The 27,573-nt window shown below is 39.9% G+C and overlaps 1 long non-coding RNA gene across 2 annotated transcripts in view; it reads left to right on the top strand.

Annotated features, from left to right (window-relative positions):
- LOC126503003 (uncharacterized) overlaps positions 1-27,573 on the top strand; it is a 123,650-nt gene that overhangs the window by 43,538 nt on the left and 52,539 nt on the right. Inside the window, exon 3 of one of the 2 annotated variants that reach the window (XR_007592128.1) lies at positions 17,410-17,631. The exons of the other annotated variant lie outside the window; for it this stretch is intronic. This is a non-coding gene — a long non-coding RNA (uncharacterized lncRNA). Of the gene's footprint in view, positions 1-17,409; positions 17,632-27,573 lie in introns of those variants that run through there. 2 annotated transcript variants of the gene reach the window in all.

The following is a 27,573-nucleotide window of genomic DNA, read 5'->3' as shown; positions in this document are numbered from 1 at the left end:
AGGGGCTACATGAACATTGATTTCAATGTTCAGGAATAGTTTTCTCAATTGTAATTTTCTCAGAGGTAGACTTAATGTACTGGATATTAGTCACATTTTTTTAAATATTGTTCTCAAAATAGCAAGGTGTCCCTACCTGCAATGTATGAAACTTCCATATCCTAGCCAATGCCTGGTCTTCTCAGGCTTCCTAAACAACCTGCCGAGTTATCACAATTGGTTTGCTTTCCCATGTGTACTTGCTGAACACCTGGACTATAGCTGGTTTGAGTACAAGATAGGCACCTGGAAGAAGCTGTGAGAATGAGTTACAGACAAGCCAAAACTGCATCCCCGCCTCTAGTACCCTGGTCCCCCACCTCCATACCACCCTGTGCCTATAAGAAAGGCTGAAGGGGATGCTGAATGGGATCAAGGGAGGCAACACCAAGGTGAGAGATGAGCCACGGGGACCTATAGCCTCCTCTGCTAAACTTGTTCCTCCAAGGTCAGAGCCCAAGTCTAAGAGAGAAGGTACCCTAGGGGAAAAGGGGAAAGCTGGTACCGGAAGGATGTGAATGATCCTGTAGAAAATGAAGACGCCAAAACAGACCAGGCACAGAAAAACTGAGGGTGCTGGAGATACCACGTGAATGTGTGCATTTCTGATAACTGTGGATGTCTAGTGAATGCGAGCTCGAAACTATCTTTCATTAAGCTTTATAGAAATGAATTTTATTTTACTTTTTTTTTTAAATCTGTTTTTAGCACACAGAATGCTTCATTGTTTTGGGGAACAGAACATGTATCACTAACAAAATGTCTCCCGAGCTTGAGAGGGGAAGACACTTTCCCTGTTAATTTTGAAAGGCAACCCTTGACTTGCAGGAGGGACTTCCTGAGGTTGATGACACACCTGGTCATTCTGGCACAAAATGCCCTGCGGTGTGGGAAAACTCTAAATTCACTTTCATATCCTCCTCTCCCTTTACCATCAGTATAGACTGAATTCCCCTGAGCCAGAGACATGACCCCCTAAAACTGGGCTTTCCAGTGACATCATTGAGTTTTCTCTAAAAGAGCAGCAGTCCCTTTTCTAAAAGATCATGGATCGTCAGACTGATAATTCTGCCATTTTCATTTTATTTCCTAAAAGTCAGGCTGGCTTGTGGAAAGTTGTTAAACAGCACAAACTGTGTGAAATGCCAGCACCCACTCTGAGCTACTTCCCCCTTTTCAAAGCTCCTGATGAAGACCTCATTGGGTTTACATTGGCTTTCTGGTTGCTTTCTTCTAGATTCTACAAGAAGGGAGTTTGAAACTTCTTGTTTGCTTTTAACAGTTGCCTATCAATGTCCTGTCTCAAATACCGCCGTTGTTTACAAAAAGTATGTTTAATAAAGCCGGATACAGTTGAATTGAGAAAAATACATACCAGATTCTTAAGATTTGATATGAAAAATAGTATTAGATATCTCATGAATAGCAGTTTTTATTGATTATGTTCTGGTAAATAACTTGAACCTACTATGTTAGTAAAATTAATTTCTGGTTTTTACTTTAAAACTTGTCCCTACAAGAAAATATTTTAAATGAAAATATGGGTCCCAGTACATTCCTGTGGGCTAATACTGAGATAAAAGCACATCCCATTGTTGGGTAATAGTGAAAGTAGACCGTACCAGGCTTTTTCTTTTAGGCCACCAGCCAGCTCACAAATCATGAGACAGAGACTTATTATTAGTTTTGAATGCTCAACCTAGCTTAGGCTTGTTTCTGGCTAGTTATTTTAATTTAAGTTAACATGTTTCTCTTTTTCTACCTTTTGCCTTGGGGATTTTTACTTTTCTTTCCTTCTGTATACTTTACTTTCACGGCTTCTTGTGTCTGTCTGCCTGGCATCTGCCTGGCTTCTGACCCCAGGCATCTCCCTCATTCTTTCCTCTCTTTCTTCTCCTGTTTTTTTCTCCCAAGCCTAGATTGTCCCTCCTACTTATCCTTTCTGCCTGTCATCCCCACCTATCCTTTCTCTGCCTAGCTATTGACCATTCAGCTCTTTATTAAACCAATCGGGTGCCTTATGTAGGCAAGGTGAAACAAATGCACTACGTCTCTACATAATTAAACAAATGCAGCATAAACAAAAGTAACATACATTCTCCAAAGCTACAGAGAAACCTTGTCTCGAAAAACAAACAAACAATAACACACCTTTATACAGTTAAAGTAATATTCTGTAGCATAAGCAAGTAGAACATCTTTGCCTAGTTAAAATAATATTCCACAACGTTTCCCCCTTTTATATAAATAAAAAGAAAGTTTTAACTTTAACATAGCAAGATCATATACAATAAAAGCAATTATCAAGTAAGGATTACATTTACAATATCCAGTCCATTTGTATTTGCCAAGTTCAGAGAAAATATTCCACTATTTATCCTTTCTTGGTGAGTCCAAAGTTTTGTACTTAATTTCTCTTCTATCATAACTAAGGAAAACTGTAACTATAATTATATATTCTTAAACTTCAAAGACTCCAGAAGAATATAATATTACAGGAAGTGTAGTGCTTGCCACTTCCAAATCTATAGAAATAACAAACATCTGGCTACTTGGACAGTGATCCAAGGTTCCTCTGCAATACTGGGGCATTCAATCTTTGGCCCACAGACCTAGAATATCTGGCAGACATTTCTATGAAGCAGGAATTTTGAAGGACTGTCCCACCTTATCTTGTCAAAGTTCAACAGTCTTTTTTCTTTGTGTCCTGCTTGTCCAGTTTGTATAACATACTGTCAGCAGTTAAGGCACGAACAGTTTTCTTGCCCAGAGGCTAAATTTGCTTCAATGAAAACAGACTCCATGTGAAGTTTATTTATTTATTTTTTGATGCCCATCCTCCTTTTATAAAAATTGGTACTGTCAGGAGCAAATGTGTCTCACTGTCATGAAGACTCAGGTTATTAAACATTTTAAATGTCATATTCTGCAGGTCTTTGAAGTTATTGAAGATCACCTATCTATTTAAAATATATTTTAACCTAGAAAATATACCTATGACTATAAGTTTGATTATTATAGATAACTAACTACTAACCTACATTTCTTAACTATATGTTAACTTTTTTAATGAGATGCATAAGCATAATACACCAACCAAGAGTAGAAGTATACATGTATTATAACAAAAATAACTGAATGTCTATCAATATACAAAACTCCATACTAGTGTAAACTATTTGGGGTTAATTTTTGTCTTTTTATCTTATATTCCTATATCCTCACTAGATGATGACAAAGATCCCTAGCCCACCAAATGACCAAAAAACATCCATCCCACCTCTTGGGAGTGGGGGTGTTGTGTTCTCTAGACTGCTTCCTCTTGTCTGGGATGAAGGTATCTTTTTAGGGAACCTAAAAAAAATTGAGATAATGAACAAGTCCTGGGAAAACTAGTTATAACATCTTTAATAAAGCTGGATACAGTTTGAGTTGGGAAAATACACACCCGATTCTGAATATTTGATGTGGAAAGTAGTATTATATATGTCATTAATAACAGTTTTATTGATTATATTCTGATAATAACTTGGATCTACTATGTTAGTAAAGTTATCTTGGCTATCCAGTCTCTGTGCAATGGGAAAGTGCAGGGCTTATCTGTAGTCCTGGCTAGAATAGTCTATGAGGCTGGATCATCTCAGTTAGCAGCCTTGAAGCTGTTCTGGATGCAGAACTCTGAGGAAATTGCAACAGAGGTACTCAGAGATTGGATTGCCTGGGCTGCCTGTCTTCATTGGTGTCTGTTTCCCTTGCTCTGAAAACACACAAACTTTCAAAGGTAACATATTTATCTGCATTAACACAAGTATGGACTGTGTGTTGTACACAAGCCAGCCAAAGATGACTTTTTGTTCTATGTTTGAGCAGGGAAATATACGCCACCTGTCTTGTAGCTTTTCCAGGTTTATTTCTTTATATCTGCACCTAGGAATTTCAGGGAGCCTCCCCCAATCAATCCCAATCCCTATCAAACTTGAATGAATCGAAAATCTTTCATTTCCTGTGGAAACAAAAGCATAACCTCTTCCCCAAAGTAACACATTTTTTGAGTTCCATTTTAAAGTTAAGGCATTTCTAAAGTGTCTAGGCTGGGTTGTTCCAGCAGTCCCTTTCACAATCCCATGCCTCCTAGCAACCATCATTTGCTTATCAGTAAGCAAAAAATTAAAAAAAAAATACAATACCAATACAGGATCCAGGATCCTTATGTATTTCCCATCTCTCTGTAGCTCATTCTTTTTTTTTATTATTTATAAACTATTTACTTTTTTATATGACTGTCTATACCTATTTTTTATTAACCCTATACACATTTTTAAACACACTGTAGTGAATTTAGAGGCTTTTTTTTCATCTGAACTTGCTTTATTTCATATCTCTTGCCTTTTGTGACTGCATGAGCAAAATCTTTGACTGCTGAGCTGCTACTGGGTCCTCTGCATCCGCTTTGGTGGCTGGCTCCCTCCTCTCCTTGGGCCTGTGAGAGCCCAGTCTTAAAAGAGCCTCAAGTTTACCCCAGCCTGGAGGTGTGCTTGACCTGGAGCTGCATTCCACAGCTCTAGGAGTCGGTTTTTACTTAGCCTTTTGTTTCTACTTAACATGTTTGTTGTTTAAATCCTCACCTCTATGGCAGAGCTTCTTAAAGGAGAGAGAGAGAGAGAGAGAGAGAGAGAGAGAGAGAGAGAGAGAGAGAGAGAGAGAGAGAGAGAGCGTGTGAGCTAAATCTACGTTGGCATCTGGAATGAANGGACCAACGCCCAGTTTCCGGGTGAGAATTGTGTTTACCAGAGACCAGTTTTATCCCATGTGTAGAATTTCATTTCCCCTGTTTTTTTTTTTTTTTCTTTTGGTTTTTCTAGACAGGGTTTCTCTGTGTAGCTTCGGAGTCTGTCCTGGAACTCACTCTGTAGACCAAGCTGGCCTTGAACTCACAGAGATCCGCCTACCTTTGCCTCCTAAATGCTGGGACTAGAGGCATGCACTACCAACTGCCTGATTCTATGTTGGTAGTAAGAGGTTTCTATCTATGGTATATACATGAGAAATGCATTCTGTAAGTCTGTTTATGAAAAATTTTAAAAAATGCCCAGAAATACCTGGGACAGTATGCTGTAACATGAAGGTCTAGGACCAGCAAACAGAATTTCTCAGTGACATGTAATGTTTGCTTCAGATTTCTTTTTAGGTCAAAGAAATAGTTTTTTACTGATTACTCTTTGATCCTTGTCTTTCTCCTTCTCACCTTCTCCTTCGATTTCTTCCCAGAGGCACCATGGTTATGGTTCTGCCTATACTTCTGTAGGTATACACTCTTTTATATTTTATGAAATATGGAATATAACAGAAGTAGATGCAGTATTGTTTAATTCTACATAGCATTGCCATATCATGTCCATGTTCCATAACTGTTTTGAACTTGACCCATTTTACTGCATATTTAACTCATTTTTAAGCTGCTATATATTATTTCCTTCTATAAATCTATTTTAACCTGTCTTTCTGTCTTCCACCTACAGGTACTTATAATATTTATGATTCTTTTTCCTAGTTCAAACAAATTTTAAAAGAACATCCTTAAGCCAGGTGTGGTGGCATACACCTCTAATTCTGGTACTTGGGAGGCAGAGACAGGTGGAACTCTGGGTTCTAGGCCAATCTGGTCTACAAATTGAGTTCCAGGACACCCAAGGATATTACACAGAGAAACTCTGTCTCAAAAAACCATAAAAAGAAAAAAGAACATCCTTAAAATATATACAAGACAAGGTCTTACTCTGTAGCCCCCAACTTGCAGTCCTCCTCTCTCAACCTCTCACAGGCTGAGAGTACAGACAATAACCAACACCAGTTCTATTATTTTCATATTCTCATGGTTTGCAGAAAGGAAGAGTCCTGTCATAGGAAGTGTCCTGTCTTAGGAAGTGTCCTGTCTTAGGAAGTGTCCTGTCTTAGGAAGTGTCCTGTCCTAGGAAGTGTCCTGTCTTGTGTGTTGGTTAGTTTTTGTCAACTGGACACCAACTGGGGTCCCTCAGTTAAGGAATTGCCTCCATAGATTGGTTGTGGACATGTTTGTGATTCTTTTTCTCGATTTATGCTTAATATTAGAGGATCCGGCCCACTATATATGACACCACCACTGACATGTGGTCCTCCCTCATATAAGTCAAACTGATTAAGCTGTGGAGAGCAAAACGGTACATGGCATTCCTCTGTGGTGTCTGCCTCAGTTCCTGCAACCTGGCTCCTGTCTAGACTTTCCTAGATGATGGAGTTGTAAACTGGAAACCAAACAACTCCTTTCCACTCCAGGTTGTTTTTGGTTGGTGTTTTATCACCGCAACAGAGACACAAACTGGGACACCTTGGTTAAGGTACCAGCAGGCTCAGGGGCTACATGAACATTGATTTCAATGTTCAGGAATAGTTTTCTCAATTGTAATTTTCTCAGAGGTAGACTTAATGTACTGGATATTAGTCACATTTTTTTAAATATTGTTCTCAAAATAGCAAGGTGTCCCTACCTGCAATGTATGAAACTTCCATATCCTAGCCAATGCCTGGTCTTCTCAGGCTTCCTAAACAACCTGCCGAGTTATCACAATTGGTTTGCTTTCCCATGTGTACTTGCTGAACACCTGGACTATAGCTGGTTTGAGTACAAGATAGGCACCTGGAAGAAGCTGTGAGAATGAGTTACAGACAAGCCAAAACTGCATCCCCGCCTCTAGTACCCTGGTCCCCCACCTCCATACCACCCTGTGCCTATAAGAAAGGCTGAAGGGGATGCTGAATGGGATCAAGGGAGGCAACACCAAGGTGAGAGATGAGCCACGGGGACCTATAGCCTCCTCTGCTAAACTTGTTCCTCCAAGGTCAGAGCCCAAGTCTAAGAGAGAAGGTACCCTAGGGGAAAAGGGGAAAGCTGGTACCGGAAGGATGTGAATGATCCTGTAGAAAATGAAGACGCCAAAACAGACCAGGCACAGAAAAACTGAGGGTGCTGGAGATACCACGTGAATGTGTGCATTTCTGATAACTGTGGATGTCTAGTGAATGCGAGCTCGAAACTATCTTTCATTAAGCTTTATAGAAATGAATTTTATTTTACTTTTTTTTTTAAATCTGTTTTTAGCACACAGAATGCTTCATTGTTTTGGGGAACAGAACATGTATCACTAACAAAATGTCTCCCGAGCTTGAGAGGGGAAGACACTTTCCCTGTTAATTTTGAAAGGCAACCCTTGACTTGCAGGAGGGACTTCCTGAGGTTGATGACACACCTGGTCATTCTGGCACAAAATGCCCTGCGGTGTGGGAAAACTCTAAATTCACTTTCATATCCTCCTCTCCCTTTACCATCAGTATAGACTGAATTCCCCTGAGCCAGAGACATGACCCCCTAAAACTGGGCTTTCCAGTGACATCATTGAGTTTTCTCTAAAAGAGCAGCAGTCCCTTTTCTAAAAGATCATGGATCGTCAGACTGATAATTCTGCCATTTTCATTTTATTTCCTAAAAGTCAGGCTGGCTTGTGGAAAGTTGTTAAACAGCACAAACTGTGTGAAATGCCAGCACCCACTCTGAGCTACTTCCCCCTTTTCAAAGCTCCTGATGAAGACCTCATTGGGTTTACATTGGCTTTCTGGTTGCTTTCTTCTAGATTCTACAAGAAGGGAGTTTGAAACTTCTTGTTTGCTTTTAACAGTTGCCTATCAATGTCCTGTCTCAAATACCGCCGTTGTTTACAAAAAGTATGTTTAATAAAGCCGGATACAGTTGAATTGAGAAAAATACATACCAGATTCTTAAGATTTGATATGAAAAATAGTATTAGATATCTCATGAATAGCAGTTTTTATTGATTATGTTCTGGTAAATAACTTGAACCTACTATGTTAGTAAAATTAATTTCTGGTTTTTACTTTAAAACTTGTCCCTACAAGAAAATATTTTAAATGAAAATATGGGTCCCAGTACATTCCTGTGGGCTAATACTGAGATAAAAGCACATCCCATTGTTGGGTAATAGTGAAAGTAGACCGTACCAGGCTTTTTCTTTTAGGCCACCAGCCAGCTCACAAATCATGAGACAGAGACTTATTATTAGTTTTGAATGCTCAACCTAGCTTAGGCTTGTTTCTGGCTAGTTATTTTAATTTAAGTTAACATGTTTCTCTTTTTCTACCTTTTGCCTTGGGGATTTTTACTTTTCTTTCCTTCTGTATACTTTACTTTCACGGCTTCTTGTGTCTGTCTGCCTGGCATCTGCCTGGCTTCTGACCCCAGGCATCTCCCTCATTCTTTCCTCTCTTTCTTCTCCTGTTTTTTTCTCCCAAGCCTAGATTGTCCCTCCTACTTATCCTTTCTGCCTGTCATCCCCACCTATCCTTTCTCTGCCTAGCTATTGACCATTCAGCTCTTTATTAAACCAATCGGGTGCCTTATGTAGGCAAGGTGAAACAAATGCACTACGTCTCTACATAATTAAACAAATGCAGCATAAACAAAAGTAACATACATTCTCCAAAGCTACAGAGAAACCTTGTCTCGAAAAACAAACAAACAATAACACACCTTTATACAGTTAAAGTAATATTCTGTAGCATAAGCAAGTAGAACATCTTTGCCTAGTTAAAATAATATTCCACAACGTTTCCCCCTTTTATATAAATAAAAAGAAAGTTTTAACTTTAACATAGCAAGATCATATACAATAAAAGCAATTATCAAGTAAGGATTACATTTACAATATCCAGTCCATTTGTATTTGCCAAGTTCAGAGAAAATATTCCACTATTTATCCTTTCTTGGTGAGTCCAAAGTTTTGTACTTAATTTCTCTTCTATCATAACTAAGGAAAACTGTAACTATAATTATATATTCTTAAACTTCAAAGACTCCAGAAGAATATAATATTACAGGAAGTGTAGTGCTTGCCACTTCCAAATCTATAGAAATAACAAACATCTGGCTACTTGGACAGTGATCCAAGGTTCCTCTGCAATACTGGGGCATTCAATCTTTGGCCCACAGACCTAGAATATCTGGCAGACATTTCTATGAAGCAGGAATTTTGAAGGACTGTCCCACCTTATCTTGTCAAAGTTCAACAGTCTTTTTTCTTTGTGTCCTGCTTGTCCAGTTTGTATAACATACTGTCAGCAGTTAAGGCACGAACAGTTTTCTTGCCCAGAGGCTAAATTTGCTTCAATGAAAACAGACTCCATGTGAAGTTTATTTATTTATTTTTTGATGCCCATCCTCCTTTTATAAAAATTGGTACTGTCAGGAGCAAATGTGTCTCACTGTCATGAAGACTCAGGTTATTAAACATTTTAAATGTCATATTCTGCAGGTCTTTGAAGTTATTGAAGATCACCTATCTATTTAAAATATATTTTAACCTAGAAAATATACCTATGACTATAAGTTTGATTATTATAGATAACTAACTACTAACCTACATTTCTTAACTATATGTTAACTTTTTTAATGAGATGCATAAGCATAATACACCAACCAAGAGTAGAAGTATACATGTATTATAACAAAAATAACTGAATGTCTATCAATATACAAAACTCCATACTAGTGTAAACTATTTGGGGTTAATTTTTGTCTTTTTATCTTATATTCCTATATCCTCACTAGATGATGACAAAGATCCCTAGCCCACCAAATGACCAAAAAACATCCATCCCACCTCTTGGGAGTGGGGGTGTTGTGTTCTCTAGACTGCTTCCTCTTGTCTGGGATGAAGGTATCTTTTTAGGGAACCTAAAAAAAATTGAGATAATGAACAAGTCCTGGGAAAACTAGTTATAACATCTTTAATAAAGCTGGATACAGTTTGAGTTGGGAAAATACACACCCGATTCTGAATATTTGATGTGGAAAGTAGTATTATATATGTCATTAATAACAGTTTTATTGATTATATTCTGATAATAACTTGGATCTACTATGTTAGTAAAGTTATCTTGGCTATCCAGTCTCTGTGCAATGGGAAAGTGCAGGGCTTATCTGTAGTCCTGGCTAGAATAGTCTATGAGGCTGGATCATCTCAGTTAGCAGCCTTGAAGCTGTTCTGGATGCAGAACTCTGAGGAAATTGCAACAGAGGTACTCAGAGATTGGATTGCCTGGGCTGCCTGTCTTCATTGGTGTCTGTTTCCCTTGCTCTGAAAACACACAAACTTTCAAAGGTAACATATTTATCTGCATTAACACAAGTATGGACTGTGTGTTGTACACAAGCCAGCCAAAGATGACTTTTTGTTCTATGTTTGAGCAGGGAAATATACGCCACCTGTCTTGTAGCTTTTCCAGGTTTATTTCTTTATATCTGCACCTAGGAATTTCAGGGAGCCTCCCCCAATCAATCCCAATCCCTATCAAACTTGAATGAATCGAAAATCTTTCATTTCCTGTGGAAACAAAAGCATAACCTCTTCCCCAAAGTAACACATTTTTTGAGTTCCATTTTAAAGTTAAGGCATTTCTAAAGTGTCTAGGCTGGGTTGTTCCAGCAGTCCCTTTCACAATCCCATGCCTCCTAGCAACCATCATTTGCTTATCAGTAAGCAAAAAATTAAAAAAAAAATACAATACCAATACAGGATCCAGGATCCTTATGTATTTCCCATCTCTCTGTAGCTCATTCTTTTTTTTTATTATTTATAAACTATTTACTTTTTTATATGACTGTCTATACCTATTTTTTATTAACCCTATACACATTTTTAAACACACTGTAGTGAATTTAGAGGCTTTTTTTTCATCTGAACTTGCTTTATTTCATATCTCTTGCCTTTTGTGACTGCATGAGCAAAATCTTTGACTGCTGAGCTGCTACTGGGTCCTCTGCATCCGCTTTGGTGGCTGGCTCCCTCCTCTCCTTGGGCCTGTGAGAGCCCAGTCTTAAAAGAGCCTCAAGTTTACCCCAGCCTGGAGGTGTGCTTGACCTGGAGCTGCATTCCACAGCTCTAGGAGTCGGTTTTTACTTAGCCTTTTGTTTCTACTTAACATGTTTGTTGTTTAAATCCTCACCTCTATGGCAGAGCTTCTAAAAGGAGAGAGAGAGAGAGAGAGAGAGAGAGAGAGAGAGAGAGAGAGAGAGAGAGAGAGAGAGAGAGTGCATGTGAGCTAAATCTACGTTGGCATCTGGAATGAACCTACCATTTACTTGACTTTTCTTTTACTTAGGAATCTCTCCCATTTTCATAGCAGAGATTGTTCCATAGTATTGAGTTTTGTACTCTCTTTACTGGCATCCAGTTAGTACAACAGTCTTTGCTTCTAATAACATGTACTACCAAGTGCTTCCAAATACCAGGGGCTTAGCACGCAGTCCCCTCATTGATTCCCTACAGTAGATTTGTAAATAAATTCTACGCTCAACTTCCTTACCTGTGCAGAGGAGGAAATCTTCTTTGGGAACTTGCCTAATGGCAGCACTTTAATTTGACAAAATAGTAGGCTGGATTTGTCCCAAATCCTCCTAATACAAAACACAAAAGCATCAAAGAAGGCATTGAAAGAGTTAAATGAATGGTGAACCTGGAAAAGCAGTAGAGGCAAGCCCTAGAGTCATCTGTCACTTTTATCCTTAAAGCCTCAGTTTTAATATCTCCTAATTGGGTGCAGGAGACAAAGCTGGGGTCCCAAGCCAGGTGGGCCATGGACCTAGAGCCCTCCAGGTTAAATCGAGACCTGCAAAATGAGTCAACAGAGAAGAAAAGTGTGAATTTTCCCACACTCTTAAGGTAGGCAGGGAGGAGGGTTCCCTTCAGCCTTAGCTTCAAGTGACTGTGTTGCAGGTAGGCAGGCTCCAGGGTTCCCACTGCTGTGTCCATGTTTTAAAAGAGCATTTTCAGAAATGAGTGCTTACATTGTTATTCACTTAAAAAAATTTCACAATCCCCATTGTAATGTCCTCTTTAACCTTTGTTTGTATAGAAATAGCAATTTAATCTCCAAACATAAGAGAATTTTTATTTTTCTATTTGTCCTTGTTTTAGTTTAATTACACAGTATTAAGAATGAGCAATTGCTTTTTTAAAACTTTGTTTAGATTTCCTTTGTAGCTTTATTTATTTTTTGTAAATTTCATATAAAATGTAAATGTCACATAAAATATGTTCTCTATTTGGGGGTGAGTGTCGTATTCTCTTAATATGTGTTCAATAGATACTACTTGTTCATTGTATTTTCTGATTATTTGATTTATATGTTAGTGCCTGAGATAGATGGATTAAAATCTTCCACTATGAATATACATTTATTCAGGTTTTGTTCTCATTCTGGCTTTTACTATATATGCCTACACTGCATTAGTAGATACATATAGGTTAATGGTAATTTTATTTTCTTGTAGACTTAAATTCACGTTAGAGCTGGGCTTGGTGAAGCCTACTTGTTAGAGCCAGGCTTGGTGGAGCACACCTGTTAGAGCTGAACTTGGTGAAGCCCGTCTGTTAGAGCTGGGCTTGGTGGAGCACACCTTTAGAGCTACCCTTTGTGGAGCATGCCTGTTAGAGCTACCCTCTTAAAAAATCACTTTAAAGAAAACTGTTTATCTCTGTTAATGAAGTCTTAAATGACTTCTTAAATTTTTTGGTTGCTATTTGCTTTAGGCATGTCTCTTAAAGTGACCCACTGCTGACATTTGCTACTCTGACAGTTACAGTAACTTCTTTGATTAACTGAGTTTAATCTGTTCCAGATATTATAATTAATTAAATGGCTGGGTTTATTTCTATTATATGATTTTCTATTTACTTAGCTCTATATGTTAGATTCATACATTTTTATTATTCTTTTTCTCGTTTCCATACTAGTTATTTAAAAATTTGAGATTCTGTTTTTGTTTTGTTTGTTTCATAAGTTCCTCACATTTTTACTTAGTTTTCTAGTTTCCCTGGTCTCCAAACACAGCAAAACATCTCTTGGTCTTTTCTCACAGAACGTCTGCCCCCACCTGCCATTTCACTTGTTACATGGAATTTTAGTTTGAGCTGTTTGGAAATCACAGGTCAAGTATGGTTAGCAAGCCGTCCTTCACAGTCTCCCTGACGACTGTGCTCCTCATCTCTCCCTGCTTCCTCCAGGCGTCCCTTTTCTCCAGCAGCAATGCACTCCTTCATGATCTACTGTAATGGGAAAGACAGTGGCTTTCCTTGGCCTCCAATTCCCTGCTGATCTGAACTTACACCATGGCATTCTTAGATGTGGATTTAGCTTTGGTTTTATCTCTGGGAAATTGACACAAACATTTGATCTGGGAGCTCGTTTCTTTCGTCACTACTCAGCCTGGAAAATTCTTAGCAGTCCTTACCCATTACTTCTCATACTGGTGTCTTCCCAGCCTGGCCTTTCTTTTCTGCTCATTGAATTATGTGAGGCACACATTGGGGTTTTTCCATACTTTCAATTTCCAGCCTTTTCTGTAATTATTACATTTGTTATTTATTATAAATAATAGTTATTGCTTTTTAATTTTGAGGGATCTTGAATTAATGGTTAGTTAAGTACAAATAACAATGCTCCCCAAATAATTTGTATGTGTGTATATTCATGTGTGCAGGTACACATGCATATATGTGCACACATATGCAGAGACCAGAGATTTATACTGGTGTCTTCCTTAGTAGCTCTCTACTTTATTCTTTGAGACAAGGTCTCTCCTTAGACCTAGCACATACCAGTTTCACTAGACTGGCTGGCCAGTGAATTCCAAGGATCCTCTCTCTGTGTCCTTCATTAGTGCTGAAGTTATAAACACCCGGCTTTTATATGAACACTGGGAATCTGAACTAAGGTCTTTAATGCTTGTTGTTACAGCGGTAGAGCCATCGCCCCAGCCCCTTCCCAGATGGTCTGAAAATGAGCTTGGGCTCTGATGTTCTGTGAGAGTACATTTGTGTGCATTCCTATACATAAGGACTTTCTCTACAATTGTTAAGTAACCACCAGAATCAGGAAATTAATACCGATCTGTGGTTATAATCTAATGATCATACTTCCTTACAGTTTTATGATTGTCCCATTGATATCACTTATAGAAAGTTGATTCCATTCAGAACATTGTTGTGTTTATTTGTCAAGACTCCCTAAACCTCTTTTGGAATGGGACATTCATTTCTCCAGTCTTTGCTTTAGTTGAATATCTTGATGTCTTTAAAGAGTTATAGATCAGTTATTTGGTAGACTGTTCCTCTATCAGTTTTGTCTGGTGTTTCCTCATGATAGGTTTTAAGTAATGTACCTTACCAAGCAGATCAAAGAATTGATTCTGAATCCCTCATTTCAAAGTGTCTTACCTAAGGCAACATTCGCTTGGATAACATGGCTAAGATGGTATCTGCCAATTCTCTCCTTTTAAAAGCTATCTTTTTTTCCTTTGTAATTTTTGTTCCTGTTTTTTGACACAGGGTTTCTCTGTAGCTTTGGGACCTGTCCTGGAATTAACTTGAGTAGACCAGGGTGGCCTCAAACTCTCAGAAATCCGCCTGCCTCTGCCTCCCAAGTGTTGGAATTAAAGATGTGCACCACCATCACCTGGCGCCTTTGTAATCATTAAGTACCTTTTCAGCAGCTATTTGAGAACATGCAAGCAGTCTATCAGGGCCAAGAGTTAGCTCAACTTTTAGAGTGCTTGTAGCATGCATAAAATCCCAGGTTCAACCCAAGCACCACATAAACTGCAGAAATTACAGACATGCACCACCATGCCCCACTATTTATATCTTTTTTGAATACATGTAGTACTTTGTCTTCAGAGTGGCTTTTAGACTCACCATTTTGAGACACAGCTGACTCCCAATTATAAAACTAAAACAATTATCAGCATCTTTATTATGCATGTAAGATTCTAGTTTTGTGTTTAGCAAAAACAAAAGAAACCAGGCAAGGCACTTACTTAGCATGTGGCCTGTGATCTAGCTAATATAGAGCCGCGGCAATAGTCGCATCCCTAGAAGCTCTCTAGACTCTTCGCTTTTCCACCACATGCTCAGCTTTGATTCTCATGTCTTTTTTGGTAAAGAGAAAATGAACTAAGAAATCTAAGATGTGACATTTTAAAATTAAAGTTTAAAAGTTGATTTTGCAAGAGGGTGGCATGTTTGCAGAGACCACAAAATCAAAATCTCAACTTCTCTAAAATAATTTCCATATCTATTCGTGAGGCATAAGATGTTTCGTAAGAATGAGATAAAGAGAGACAGACACAGAGTGAGACAGACAGACAGACACACACACACGCACACACATGACAGACACACACACACACAGAAACAGAGACAAAAAGAAGAATTTAGAGAATCTATATCCTTAAAATGAAAGAAATCATATAAAGTAAGATTTAAACAAAATAGGGATTCCTTAATTAATTGTAATCTTATTTAGAAATAGTCAGTTTGAGAGTCTGGATGGGGAGAATAGTTTCTACGATATTGAAAAGTATCATGGAGGGGCTGGACGTAGCTCAGCAGTTAAGAGAACTTGCTGTTCTTGCAGAGGATCTTCTTCTGGTGGTTCACAATTGTCTGTAACTCCAGCTCTAGGGGATTTAACACCCTTCTAACCTCCAAGGGCGTGCAATTTCACGTGTACATACACACATCTTTTTTTTAAGTCATGCAAAATTTGAACAAAACATCAAATTACTTTTTTGATATTAAAAATGCCAAAAATAAAACAATAATGCCAAAAGTAAAACAATAACTTGAAATTCTTGCCAGTAAGTGCCATCAATGTTAAACCAATTCACAGAGAGTCTTGATAACAGGTAGAGAGCCTGGTTGGTGATCTACTAACATGCCCAAAGCCTTTTGAAATAAAGTCCAACATTAACATCGGTATTTCTCATCCCTTAAACTCTTTGTGTGCTAGCCTCTTGGTATTGTTTTAATAGTTAATNTACCTTAGCTTCCCAAGTAGATTATAAGCTTGAAAATAAGTCTTAGGGCTGGAGAGATGGCTCAATGGTTGAAAGCATTGCCTACTCTTCCAAAGGTCTTGAGTTCAATTCCTAGCAACCACATGGTGGCTCACAACCATCTGTGATGAGGTCTGGTCTGCAGGCATACATGCAGACAGAATATTGTATACATAATAAGCAAATCTTTAAAAAGTAAGGCTTATATCTCCAATGTTATTCTTCTCTTACACAGCGTATTAACACATCTTGGTGCATGAGCAACCTTGCATGATGATGATGATGATGATTTTTGTTTTTTTTTTGAGACAGAGTTTCTCTGTGTAGTTTTGGAGCCTGTCCAGGAACCCACTCTGCAGACCAGATTGGTCTTGAATCTACATAGATATGTCTGTCTCTGCCTCCCAAGTGCTGGGATTAAAGGCATGTGCCACCACTACCTCCAGGCCTCATATTATTTTTCAATGATTTAATTTTAAATATTTTACTAATGTCATAGACTTGAATATATTTTCTTAAGTCATGAAATCTTTTGAAATTTTCTCCATTCTTAGATGTGATTTCCCATCACATCTAAGAATTCAGTTCCAAGGCAGGGGAAATGTCTCAATGAGTAAGGATTTTTTTTTCATGAGGATCTGAGTTTCAACCCTCAGCATCCACGTGAAAGTCCAGGCTGACTGCATGTGCCTGTAGTCCAGAACTGAGGAGCAGAGACTTGGAGATCTGGAGAGTTCTTCGGGCAGCCAGTCTAGCTAAAACACCAAGCTTTTGATTCAGTGAAAGACCCTTTTCAAGGTACTAAGGCAAAGAACATCAGGGAAGACACCCAACATCCTGCTCTGGCTTCCACATATGCATGCACAGGAACACAGACTTGCACTTCACATGCGTGTAACACACACACATATACACACAAGTAAATGTGTTGGTGAAAGTGATGGAGAACAAGATAAAGCCATCTCTCATTTCCATCAGTTGAAGAGGCTTCATGAAGAGGTAGACATAATAACTGCAAAGGAATCCACAACATGAACTTGGTTCCCATATCAGAGCTACAGAGCTGGGACTAACAGGGCTTTGTCATTTTAAGTATCAAAATCAAAACTTCCCTCTCTACACCCTTAGACTATCTTAGTGAGTGGGTATGGAAATTCCTCACTCCCGAAGGAAGGCTTTTATCGCTCATGCCCTTCCACAGCTGGACTGGATCCCCTTGAACGCTGAATGTGAGTGTGGGCAGTGCTGGCAGTTCTGCAAGAACAGCTAATCTCTTAAACCTAACGAGTACCTTTTAGAGTAGAGGAGGAAAGGGGAAGGCAGTGCTGTCCTAAGCTTCCCTTTGCTGGCACAGTGCCTGACAGGATGCCAGCTATATGAGAATGAGCCTGATTTTTCTTACTTCTAATTTGAATTCCTTTATTTAGGAGCATTTTGGGGCATGCCTCTTGTTCTCTGCAGCAGTGGCAGAACAGAACAAGTGTCTCCTGGACAAAGACCACAGGCATGCTACTCCAACCCTTCCTCCTGCCTTTCTCTGCAAAGGAAAAGCTAAAGATACCTTCACACCCACTAAGAGAGCTGCTCTGGAGTTCAGCGCCATTCAGAAAGGTCTGGCCTTTCTATTGCCACCACCACCTGCTAATCAATATCAGCTGCTGGATCTGAGTTTTAATTGAATTGTCAATTAGCAAAATCACATTGCTCCTTGTTAATCCATAAAATGAATGAGGTTAATAAAAACAGATTTTCTGAATCTACAATTTACTGACATACCAGTGTTCCTTAAATATGTATGTGATGATCTTTTAACACTTCATCTGACTCTCTGTGGTGCTTTTGAGTACTTTGTGCCCCATGTTACAGATGAAGTCTGTGGCCTGCCACATCTAGTAGGCAGTGAATCTTCTGAGGTCAATGTATGTATCCCCTGCTTCTTGATATTGTTCCCAGTTATTAGGATGGTGCCTTGCCATAAACATTCAAAAATAAATACATTAAAATGATTGTTGATGGGGTTCAACCATTAAAAGTACGTTCTGCTTTTGCAGAGGACTGGTGTCAGTTCCCATCAATTGTGTTGGGCAGCTCACAACTATCTGTGATGCCAGCTCCAGGGGATCAGATGTTCCTGGCCTTTTCAGACACCTGTATGCACATGCACATATTCACATATAGGCATGCACGCATGCACATCATTAAATATAATCTTTTAAATGTCATTGACATGTAAATCATGTAAACGTGCTTGCAGAATGGTACTAGTGAGTCTTCAGATGGATATGTGAAATGGGTGATGTGTGGATGCCAGCCGGTTCTTCTTTGTACGTCCTTTGGTGTGACCACAGGAGCACTTGGCAGTTCTGCAGTGACGGTGCTCCTTTGTGGTTGAGAGGCTGGAGTGTGCATGCTTGCTTCCTCTCTCGTTTTTAGTGTTCTTCAACATGATGTGCTAACTCTTCTGACTTCAGTGGCCCAGCAGTTCCTACACTACAGTTCCAGGTCCCATTTTGGGTTCCATTTCTCTTCCAGACACATAGCATATCTGTCATTTTCCTGCCTACTGCCATTATGAATGGTTCATGTTATCTTGGCATTGAGTTACCCAGAAGCCTTTAGGGTTATCTGTATCAACATGCATCATTTATTTTCCTCGGAACATCTCTTCACTTCAATGTTCATCATCCAAGAAATCTTTGTTTGTTTTACTACAATTCCCTTTGGAGGTATGGCCTGAAGGGATGGAAGGTGTGTATCTTGCATCGGGATTACATGAAGCTTTGTTTCTGTGGTTTATGCTTGTCTTCTTCTGCTAGATAAAAAGAGATATGTGTCCTAAAAACTAAATCCAGCCAGATCAGGGCTAGTTGATTTGGGGTTTTCTGTAACCTAATAGAATAAGTTTAATGACTCAAGAGAGGCAGGCTGTGTGTTACAGTTCATGACTCATGAGAAGACATACTATATTAATTTTTAAGCTGGTTCTCTTAAGCTGAGGTGTATTATTTGGGTAATGCCTTCCCTGAATGAACTGCTGTTATTTGAGCTCCAGCATCACAAACCTACCATAGGAAGAGAAACCTTGTATGTGAGTTGTCAATTTCCACCAGGATTTTCTCCACCGTGGAGGAGACTGTCTGGTGGATGGACAGTCCTAATGCTTTAGGGTAAAATAAATATTTTTACATGTCCACGTACACTCCTCACCTACTAATAAATGTGGGTAGTGAGCATCAGCGGTCTCTCCTGTAATCCTTCAATGTTCTGCATTCATCCAGGAGAAACTCCAACCTCCTTCACAAAGCATACAGGGCCTTTGCCCTCTGGTGCCTGGCTTTGCACCCACCTCTTCTCACAGCCTCTTCCCATTCTCCTTTCCAACTAAATTGGATTACCTTCAGGACACCAAATGTCCCCTGCGACCTACTCATTCCTAGGCTTTCTGCCTGGACTTTGACCTGTCTTGTCCTACAGCTATTGCACTGTCAATAGTGATGGATGCTGAATGCAAGGATTCTCTCCCTGAATCTTACAGCAAGTCAGATGTACTATGATTATTCCCATTTCACAGATGAGAAAACAAAGCCTGGCAAACGTAAGAACTCTGAACAGTCCCACATAGCTATTAAACGGAGGCATAAAGTGGAAGCTGAGTGACCTCACCATAGAGTTCCATCTAGGTTGTCCCTCCCGCACCCTAGACTGTGAACTAAACCTGGCAAATGTCTGTGGTCATTTAGTTACCACTCCCTCCAGGAAAAGCTCTCCTGCAAGGCCTCACGCTCTTCTTGAATTTGTTCATTCTGCACCGTCTGTTTACCCACTCACAGCGCTCATCACCTATTCCCGCCGCCAGAGATTTGTCTTCTTGTCTGTGTCTTCAACCAGCCTTGGAGACCCCAGGGCAGATCCTGTACGCCCTTCTTGCTCCATCCCCAACTGTTGCTAAGAAGCCTGGGATATACCAGGTGCCCAGCGCCTTAAGAAGTGTAGACTTTGCTCCTCGCTTCCTTTGGATGCCACTGGAAACCCTGTGCAAGTCTGACTGAGTTCAGATTCAAGGAAGAATTAGTGACTTCTCCTTTTGGGGGGATCTAGAATTATGTGAGCAAACTGAGGCTTTCTTGTGACCAGTAAAGTCTGGTCACGTGGATCAAGACTCTTGCTCAATTAGGCTTTTCTCACTCCAGCTACCCCCTCCCCCCCATCAAATTGTCCGTGGTAGAAAAGAAAAAGCAGGAAGTGGCTGGTCAGTTTACAGAGAATTCACAGGGATTCTCCTTCCTTCCTTGACTTGTTCACTAATAATCACGTAATACTGAAGGTGGAAGAGACATTGGACTGTAGTTCAGCTAACCCCTTGTCACTGAGAGAGAAAACTGAAGCCGGGGTGCAGGGCAGACTCATCTACAGTGATTGGTCTAGCCAAAGCTGTGATCTATATTTTTCATTTAAGTAGCAAATTAATTGAATACACTTTAAACATTACAAAACATTTAAAAAATAATATACTTATTTTCGAGAATTGCCCTTTGATCATATTCATACCTTCAGCTCCTTCAAGATCCACCAACCCCATCTCTCTTTGCACCCAGTGGCATGGCTGTCAGTAGCTGCCACCCCATAGCGGAAGTTCAGAGCACAGTTGATTAGGTGAGAGAGAACATGAAGAGTATCTCTCTTTTTTTTTTTAATTTCTTTTTTCACACAATGAATTCTCTTTTTTAGCTAAGACCGCACTGTGATCATTTTAATTCACCCACCCTCCTGGTCTAATCACCTCTTAGGCTCCACCTTTGGGTCTATAGTGTATTGAATACCAAGCTTCCAACATGAACTTCTGGAAGATACATTCTAGCTATAGACGGAAGCTTTGGGATGGTAGTTTTATTTTCATGTGGAGGTCTCATAACCCCATGGTACGCTGTTTGAGGCACACCTCTCTCCTTTGTGTAGCAAAGACATGCCTTACTTTTCAAAAACTCACCCTGTTATCAAACTCATGGAAAAGTATTAAAGAGCAACTCCTATGTGAGTCTAACTCACCCTGTAATGTTCAGATATCCCCTCTGAGTATTTTGGGTGGGTTTTGGTGTCCATGGGTACATACTTCCTTTAAAAGAAATGATGTGTACTCTCATTAGCTGTGTGTACCCTCTGGACTGCAATGCGTGCACATGGAGATGACTGTGTTCTTGCTCACTCTTTTGGGCAACCTTGGATGCATAGCTGGGTAGACTGGCTGGCACTAGGCTGTCTGATTTTGCCCCAGCCCACTATTCTAAATCCTTGACATAGCTCATTAACAGCAGGTTTTAAACATTTAAGTCACGTTACCAACATTACCTGACAAAACTCTCTTTTCCCAATGTTGACATTGCCTAAAAATCTGGGGAAATTATTTATCCAGAAACATTTTTTCATTATAATTCTATCATGCAGCAATAACAAGCATTTGGGAGAATGAATTTTTTTCTCAAAACTGGGTCAGACTGTTACTCTCATTTGAAAGACAAATTGTAACTGCACAGTTTAATTACAACAGTAATGGGGGTTTCTTTACTATTTCTCCTGGCATTGAAATGTCTTGGCTTAGCAGACTTTTGGGGGAACTGAGGATTGAACCCAGGGCTTCATGCAGCTAAACACACACTCTTACTACTGAGCTACATTCCCTAACCAGGCCCAACAGATTTTTAATGCCATCCAATGTCCCAAGAAAGCTTTCCTTATTTCTGATCTCTATTCAAAGATACAATTCATCTAATTCTTCAGATCAGTGGCTCAAGTTACCTGAGGCCAGATTAATTTTGTCCCTGCTGTCTAGAATAGCCCCATTCAGCCAGCAACACATCAGTCTATTTAATTCATATGTACTGGGTCTTCTTCAAGGCCACGCAGGGCCCAATTATGGGTTCTAGCTAATTTTACCCTTTTCTTCTTTGTACCGCGTCCTGCTTCCCCTCAGCTCCTCCTTAGCCTTGTGTTCTTCTAACAAAAGTTCAATCAGAGACTAGCACTGGCTGATAAATTAAACAGGGCAGCACAGAGAAGCTGGGGGTGGGAGGCTCAAAGGTGCCTCTTCCCTGCAGCAGGAAGGCAGGAGAGTGTGGCTCCTGCTTTGGGCTTAGAGAAGCATACACAGTGAATATACGAAGCTTATTCCATTTGTTACGACTGAAACACCATTTTTCACCGTATGAGAAACCATATCTAAGTGGGGTCACCACAGAGAGCACACATTTCCCAGTAAAGAAAAGTGTTATCATTTTATTGATACCAGCAAAGCCTGTTAGGGACTATTAATTTTATTGTTCATTTAGGCATGCATGGTTGCCACAGCAACAACATTAGTTCCTTCAAGTCCTTTGTGCAGTAAGCATCTGTTGGGAACCCGGTGAAGGTGTTTGTGTCTCTTTCTTTCCTGTCACAGATTGGACCCCTTTCTTGCTCTCCTTATGAGCTACGTATTTATCAAGAGTATCCCCCAAGAAATCACTTCTGGGATCAGGTCAAGAAGAAATCTACAGGAAAATGAAGGCTTCTCTTTCCCGTGTGCTACTGCAGAATGGATGGTTTGGGAGTTAGAGGATAATTAAAAATCTTGGGTCAGCTGAAATGTGAATAACTCCTTGGCAAAGTTCACAGCCAATCTTTTATGCAGGCTAGCCAGGACACTGAGTGTCTTGATTAAAGCCAAAATTGTAAATTCTAGCTCAAACTCCCAGTGGCCTGCAGTAATAGGGTGTCATTTCTTGCCAGCAATTTTATATTCCAAGATCATCTTCTTAAGAACAATATAGATTTAAGAAAATATGGCTTTTAAAGGGATTCATTCTTTTGTGTTTATCCCAACACTCAGCCAGGGACTGATAAAGATTAGATGCTTTTGAAGGCCTTGGTTGTTGTGGATAGACAGCTGTCTTTCAGGGTATTATTCAATGTGAATTCATATCTTCACATCCATCCTAAATTCATTTCTTATGCAGTTGAACTACAGGAGAATTTACAGAGAGATTCCATACTAGCCAGGGGAAAACTGTGGGGCCGGGGCAGGATGTCTTTTAAAAGGTGATTATATATTTATCTATCTTTTTATTTTTGGTTTTTAAAGACAGGGTCTATTTGTGTATTCCTGGCTGTCCTGGAACTCACTCTGTTAGACCAGGCTGGCCTTGAGCCCAGAGATCTCCCTGCCTCTCCTTCCCAAGTGCTGGGATTAAAGGCATACATTACTACCACCTGGGGCATGTATTTATTTTTTACTTTTATATGTGTGTGTGTGCTCCCACACGTAGATGTTAGAGGACAGCTTGAGGGAGTGAGTTCTCTCCTTCCATCGTGTGGACCCCAGGAATGGGGCTCAGGTGGTCATGCTCAGAGGCAGGTGCATTTCCCCCTCCCCATCTAGCCAGCCCCAGGCTGTCTTTTACATTAGTTGAGAGGAGATATTGTAAACGCTTGGAGAATCCTTAGCTGAAACTTAGCATGTAAATGTTAGGGCACATGAATGAGTGAGTTTATCAAAACATCATTCCAGTTTCCTCCTCCTTCTGTCATTACTCTAATAAAGCTGATCCAGAATAGAGTTTTGTATTCACTTTTGCAAAGAACTTACTCATTCCTCTTCAAAATTCTTACCTAATGATGCCTATTGTTCAATCATAAGGAATACTTAACAGCAAAATCTTTTACTTGGAGTAAATTATCTTTGAGAACGACTCAACTTGGATTCTCTGTTGATCACGACATTGACATTTCTCCCCTCCTCAGTTTTAGGGAAGAAATTTCTATGCTGAATTCTATCCTTAAACAGGAAGGCTGTGCCTAAGACAGTCCAGTTTCCGCAGGGCAGTGAATTTGGCACTTTGGCAAGCCTTTGTGTGGATTCCCGGGTCTATTTCTCTGGGGTTTCCCAGTGCACTGTGGTCTCTTTTTACTTAAATTCCTGCATTTATCAACATAGATCCTTTTCTTTTTATTTATCTAGGATCATAAGATCATAGCACTTTTGAGTTAGAAAACACAGTCTCTTTTGGTTCTGTCCTTAGGACTCGGCAACATTTGACTATGTTTCATGTCATCTACCTTTAAAAGCTTGTTTACCTGGATGTTTGACAGTTTGACACAAAAGAAGAGTTTTGTTAAATCCAAATTGTTTTACCAATGTGGTTTTAGCGAAAACAGCTTTAATAAAAGTAAGATATTTTGTTTGTTTGGTTGGTTGTTTTTTTCCCAGCTCTGATTTAAATTCATAGACTGACCCTGGGCAGATCTGAATTTTTCTCATTCTCAGTCTTCATCTATACAATGAGAGTAGAATTTCTTGTGGTGTTCCCTGAGATGGTGTGTGGGATGTGGGAGGTGCTGTATATATATGTGAGGCAGTGGATGTTCTCCATGCCTGCCTGCTTTTGGAGTCTACATCACCTGGTAGTTTTCATGTAAATTTCCCTGGACTAAACAGTTTCACTACTAGAGACATATGGTGCAGAAATATCCATATATATCATATATCAGCACATGTTAACTGACACTGTTATTAAAAACTGGAAGCAATATTAATTTTTCACTAGTAGGAAGAAAGATAAATATCCATGTTGTGGGATACACTGCTATTGATGCATTCTGCAATTGCATAGAAATAGCTTCAAGACTGAGGGTGTGTGAAAAATCCTTTCATTAAATAGTAGACAGTGTATGAACCCACTTATGCTGACTAAAACCATATCAGAATTCAGTGAGCTGTACCTGTGCATGGGAACACATTGTATATAACTTGGTAATGTCCCATGTCCTGGAGCTTTTTCTTCTTACTGTACTGTTCAGTACAAAGACTAGAGATTATGAAATGAGTCTTGAGTTTGGGAGTGTTGCTTCAGTAGAAGAATGTTTATTTAGCTTATGCAAATCCCTGGGTTCAATTCCCCAAGAACCTCTATCACGTCCAAAAAAATGTTTTAGAATCACAATGCTCAGCTTCAGATCCTGACATGATACTTCCCATTGCATGTTTATGAACAAAGGACACCTTTTTGTGCTTCATTTTCCACCTTAAAAGAGATTGGAAAACTTTTACCTAAGGTTGATCATTTTAAATTCATAAAAAATGTCTAAATTCTAGAGTGTGTTTTAACTCTGAATTTAAGGACAGCATCAGATGCTCTTGAGAAAATAGAATATATGACAGTGTAGTTATTTCATGGACTTTAATCTTATTTCCTGTCTCAACTGAAACTCCCTGTTGATGACAATTTCTCTGTCAGCTACAGTAGCCACCAAAGTGTTAGGTTCCCAGCAGATCCTGGGACAACTGTTTTAAAGGAATAACACCTTTGCTTTTCTACTTCTTTCTCTCTTTTTTTAATATAGTCTGGCTATGTTACCTAGACTGGCCTTTGACTCACAATCCTCCTGCCTCAGCCTCCTGAGTACTAAGATAACAGTGTGTGCCATCACATCCAGCAGAATTCTTGTTTAACAACAGCAAACCAAATATTTCTATTAATTACATTAATTAACATAATGATAAATGACTTGCTAAGCCAACCGTTGTTCAGTATCTATTACAGAGCAAACAATGGCTGTGACTCAGTGAAGGCTTACGTGAATATCTCATTGGACTGAGTCCCCTCTGCCTCTCAGTTTCAGATGGTACAGTTCTGTACTTGGCTTTGGATAGACTTGATGTCACTTGGTAACCCTGCTGTGAAGAACAGGTGAAAACTGTGAGAAGAAGTCAGCAGGGACCATAGAAACCGATGGAGCGTGATGTGCTCCAGGTGACGCCAAGGCCACAGGCAGACCTTGAACATCTTGTTCCCCGATGGAGAGAGCTTGGATCACAGCTCTAGTTACCAGCAGGCCCGAAGCTTACATAGCAGGCCTACGGCTCAGAATCCTATCTCACTGCCACACTGCCCGAGTTGGAAGCTCAACCCCACCACCTAACAACTGGGAACTTTGGCAAAGTACCTTCTCTGTCTGATTTAGTCTCATCATCTATTAAATGGAATACTATAACCTTGTTTTGTTGATAAAAAGACTTACGGTATGCCGCCTGTAATTGACACATCTAAGCATCCTCAAATGGTGGTTATTATTATTTTAAAGTTAACCATATCAAATTGTAGATAATGTCTGTCTGTCTGTCTCTCTCTCTCTCTCTCTCTCTCTCTCTCTCTCTCTCTCTCACACACACACACACACACACACACACATTTTGAGACAGGATCTCATTACGCTGCTTGGAATCTACCATATAGATCAAGCTGGCCTTAAAGTCATAAAGTCCTCCTGAGTGCTACATTTAAAGGGTTGAACCATCACCTAGCCAATAATACATTATATTCTTGAAAATTGCTGAGTAGATTTTAAGTGATTTTGCCACAAAGAATTAAAAGTATGTGGTACATATATTTATTGACTTGATTTTGCCAACGTATGATGTGTGTTTCAAAACAGCAATATTGTGCATGGTTAATATATACGTACATATACATAACTTTTGTCAATTTGAAAATAATCTTATCAAGAAATGAAGCAGTTGGACTTACAGTGTGGCCAATGAAACCAAATAAACGTGGAAATGAGATGAAGGTGGATTTTGGGAGGAGTTAATAAAGAGAATCTAATCTAGGCAAAGAGAAAGCACAATTGACACAGGCCAAAGACTCCAAGAACCCTGCGATCTTAGAATCAGAATTCACTAATTCATCCCATCAGCCACCTACTCTGTACACATTTACTGACTACAGACTCTGAGCCTGCAGGTCTTCTAGTCGCTGGGTGTGTCCTGTGACCATGACATCCTGTCTCATGTCAGCGTTGAGTTTGCATGGTAAAAGCTGTGCTGTTGGGTTCACTCCTGTCACCCTGAGGGACCCCTGCGGCCCTGGACAGAGTGTTGGCCCTAGCCTTGGCTTTTCCTGGTTCTTGAGAAATGCATCCATTCACAGGAGCAGCCAGCCTCATCTACTCTTGGGCTGTGGGAAATGTGACGTAACTTTGAAAGCATCTGCAGCTAAATCTACACAGTGCAAATGGTGCTGCAATTTAATAAAGCTTACCTGCTTCCACTGCAAACAGGAGGTTGCCGCGAGCCTCAAGAAACACATTGTGGTAAACTCAACCTGGGATGGGAAGCACAGGGAGAAACATCCACCATCCTGGAATGTGAGCACCAAGGGTGGGACTAGAATCTGGCAGAATTTAGGGAACAACCTACAGTCCATGGGGACAGAACAAGTGTAAGAAGGTCTCCTATCCACACACCAGGAGGGCCAGTCTTCTCATGCAGGGCTCTCTCCTCAGCCTGCTTTCTCAACTCACTACTTCCTGAACTTAGTTATCTGTGCTCTCACCAGGAAAGAGGCAAACCTACCCTCCAGGGAGGTCAGGATTGCAGCGCTTTGCCTCATGCAAACAGGCCCCGGGGAAGGAGCCTTCAGCCGCCTTGCTGTGCTGAGGATTGAGGTGCCCTCAAGGCTTGACAGCCAGTCAGTTCTAAGCCAGACTCCTGGGGCAGAGGTACCACTGTTTGCCTGACTTCATTTTCAATTTCAGCAGCACATCCACTGTTGCTTATTTTT

This window comes from Alexandromys fortis, unplaced genomic scaffold, assembly GCF_014885135.2.
Source record: "Alexandromys fortis isolate MF-2015 unplaced genomic scaffold, M_Fortis_MF-2015_v1.1 scaffold_1, whole genome shotgun sequence".
NCBI lineage: Eukaryota > Metazoa > Chordata > Mammalia > Rodentia > Cricetidae > Alexandromys > Alexandromys fortis.
Note: the sequence above shows the minus strand (reverse complement) of the source record. Positions and strands in the feature narration are given on the sequence as shown.